General features: G+C 41.3%; 1 pseudogene; it reads right to left on the reverse strand.

The window, feature by feature from the left end:
• Nucleotides 1–289: 289 nt before the first annotated feature.
• Nucleotides 290–2,169, reverse strand: LOC129376644 (tripartite motif-containing protein 16-like protein; annotated as a pseudogene).
• Nucleotides 2,170–3,650: the final 1,481 nt, after the last annotated feature.

The following is a 3,650-nucleotide window of genomic DNA, read 5'->3' on the forward strand; positions in this document are numbered from 1 at the left end:
ATAACTGTTCATTTATCACCCAGTTATTGTTTTCTTTCTGACAGGTTTGTTGATTGGCTCGTTTTACCCTTTTATGTTGAGCTTTGCTGCCACCAAGTGGCCACATTGAGTTTGGTTGATTTGATGCATGTTGGTCAAGGATTAAATGTAGCTCTACAGGCCGACTGCTTTAAATTAACGTGTATTACAAAAGTCCTCCATTTCTCCACAAATAAGATCAGAAATAATAGCAATATAAAACCATTTAGAAAGGTTTTTATTGTACTGCTGTTTACTGGTGTGAAAGATTTATTAAAATATGCTCAATGTCAGATAAATTCAGTTTACGCAAATATTGAACAACAAACTGTATATTCATGAAAGTAAAATAAAATAACAGTTGCATGAAGTAGAGAAAACAAATCAATGCAGTTTAGTGAATAACTCAATTCATTACCAGGTTTTCTCAACATAAGCAGGAGAAATATTGCTTCTCATCTAACTCTAGAAATGTAGGTCCATCTTCCTCAGACGACTATTTCAGCTTAATAAACTCAGCTGAAGATCCATAGTAAAGTCGGACTCCAGCATGCAGAGGCTCAGTGAATCTGGTCTGGACTCTGTGCAGGAGAGTCATAGATTCAGAGACGCTGTAGAAACACAGAATACCTGCTCTGTGGTCCAGATACACTCCCACCCTGGAGGAAACTGGACCTGGTACTGGAGTTTCAATGCCGTTATGATGAAATATGTACCTTCTTGAGTCACATTCTAAACACCAAGATTTTTTATTGGATCCAAACCTGCATTTACCTGACAATTTTGATCTGCTGATGTTCTTGTATGAAACTGCAACATAAACGCCTCCATTTCTCCACTCCACCTCCCAGTAACAACGTCCAGTCAGAGTCTCTCTACTGAGGACCTGAAGAAAAACTGTGAATCTGTCTGGATGATCAAGATACGACTGTTGTTGGTCAGTTGAGGATACTTTTCTGTTCCCATCTGATAACAGCAGATTCATGTTTGCCGTGTTCGGATCTAGGGTGATTTCTTGTGAATATTTTAAGGATTCACCTCTGGTCTTTGGTTCTGGTTCTGTCAATAAAACATTAGCAATCTTCAGTTCGATGTTTCTCCATGAGTCTCTCAGGACGTCCTGTAATTTGTCTATGAGTTCTGACACAGCTTCTGTTATGTCCTTAAAGTGTATCAGAAGATCTTTATTGATGCTGGATGATCCTGTAGACTCACTGAGTGCTGGCAGTGAGGGGTAGTTGAGGAGAAACTGGGTGTGATCCTCTGTGTGTGAGAGCTGCTCCAGCTCAGCGTCTTTCCTCTTCAGCTCAGTGATCTCCTGCTGCAGCTTCTCCTGAACATCTTTGACTCGACTCACTTCAGTTTCCTGCTGGGATCTGATCTGCTGCTTCACATCAGAGCTTCTTTTCTGGAGGAGACGGATCAGCTCAGTGAAGATCTTCTCACTGTCCTCCACTGCTTTATCAGCAGAGACATTGATGGCCTCCACCCCCTGTTGAAGCAGCTTCACATCTTTCTCTTGGTCCTGGATTCTCTGATGGATTTGTTGTCGACTCTCCTGGAGCTTCTTCTGCTTCTTATCTCTTTCTGCTGCAGCTGGGACTGTTTCATGGCCTTTATGTTCATCCATAGAGCAGAGATAACAGATACTTTGCTGATCAGTACGACAGAAGATCTTCATCACCTCATTATGACGAGAGCAGATGTTGTTCTGGAGCTTCTTGGAGGGATTCACCAACTTGTGCATTGCCAAAGCTGGAGATTCATAATGAAGCTGAAGATGTTTCTCACAGTAATTAACAAAGCAAACCAGACATGTCTTGACAGCTTTCCTCTTCCTCCCAGTGCAGACATCACAGGCCACATCATCAAGTCCAGCATAGCGGTGATCAGCTGCAGCAAACTGGAGTCCAATCTTCTTCAGATCTTCCACCAACTCTGTTAAAATTGTACTTTTTCTCAATGCAGGTCTTCTTCTGAAGGTCTCTCTGCACTGAGGGCAACTGTAGATTCTCCTCTGATCTCCATCCCAGTATCGTCTGATACAGTTCATGCAGTAGCTGTGACCACAGGGAATAGTCACCGATCCTTCAGTAGATCCAAACAGATCGAACAGGTGATCTTCTGCAGCTGCGCTTCTCTCTGAGCCATTTTGCTTCTCAGTAACAACGACTGTTTGAGTTTTTATGTCTTAGAGGTTTAATTAGTTTGAACTTTAATCCAAACATGTGAGTCATTCAGTCAGACTTTGAGCTCCTCTATCATTGTTGTGCCTATAATATCTAAAGGGCTGAATAAACATCAGGCTGAACAAAAGCGGATCTTCCTGCTATGAAGCAAATTAATCAGGCAAACTGTAATTTTGTCACATGAAACCTTTCCTGGTTTTGTTCCTCTAATCAGGCACAAACCCACCAGTGGGTGAGAATGTCCCACCGCAACGTTGTGCCACTCAGTTAAATTAATATTCAACAAGTTGAACAGAGAATCCACATTGTGTCATTACACAATCAGATACATGCAACACAGTTCAGTTATGAACATTAACAGTTCCCACTTATGTGTAATCAAAACGTTTTGATATTGATCTGGAGGTTGAATCTACACCCTGCAGCCCCACTGGACTCTGAATTACAATCAGGAGCTAAAGTTTTGAAATCAGGGAACATTTTTCAAATTGAAGTGATAAGACGTCAGTAAGACAGTCTGAGTGAGGGAGGATGCTCTCCTGCTGCGTCCGCCAGGCTCCACAGCCTCCACAACCCAACATGCTGGCAGCTACTGGGAGGCATTCAGCTCAGGGTCCAGTTCAGCTGGGATTCGTCCGAGGTTTGTTTAAAATGTAGATCCAGATTTCATAATCAGTTTCTCTTATTCTGGAAGCAGTTTGTCAGTAGTAAAATACTAAGTCATCCCCAGCTAACATGAAAAACAAACTGCTCTTCAAATCCACAACTCCATAAAGGATCTGTTCAAACAACAGTCAGTAAAGCCACACCTGTAACTAAGCACTTAACCTCAACTGAAGTGACCTTTGAACCTGTAACGCCAGGTCTGACTGAAAATTAGGTCAGGCAGCCATCGCTATCATCCATTTACAGGTTGATGATCTTGTTTGCAGAGCTACAGTCTGTGTGCAACAACACCGAGGTACAGAACCAGGCAAAGCTGCTCCAACAATATAATTCACATCTGATGAGACGGGAAGAGACGCAGCTCTCCACTGGTTTCTGTCATCAGCTGCGAGTTAAACATCCAAACATCTGGAGGACGTTCAGATCGTCAGCTTGTTCAAGCCCAAAACTGCTAGTTGCACATTTTTGTCCACAAGATGGCAGCGTTCAAAAGCCTTTTCCAAGGTTTGGTTCAAATGAATTTATGTATTCAATAAGATTGATGAATACATAAATTGAAATAACATGAGGTATGTAGTGTCAGCCATGTTGGATAATTTATTGAATTAAATGTTTGTTGACTGAATAACTGAAATAAAGATTGATGGAACATTAGATCCAGGATGGTGAATCATGTAAAACTGACATTTGCTTCACAAACATCTAAAAGGATTAGATTTTAACTTTATTAGGACTTTTAAGACTAGAAAAATGTACAAATAGAAAATTTTAACACAG

Source organism: Poeciliopsis prolifica, unplaced genomic scaffold, assembly GCF_027474105.1.
Source record: "Poeciliopsis prolifica strain line A6 unplaced genomic scaffold, Auburn_PproV2 SCAFFOLD044, whole genome shotgun sequence".
Lineage (NCBI taxonomy): Eukaryota > Metazoa > Chordata > Actinopteri > Cyprinodontiformes > Poeciliidae > Poeciliopsis > Poeciliopsis prolifica.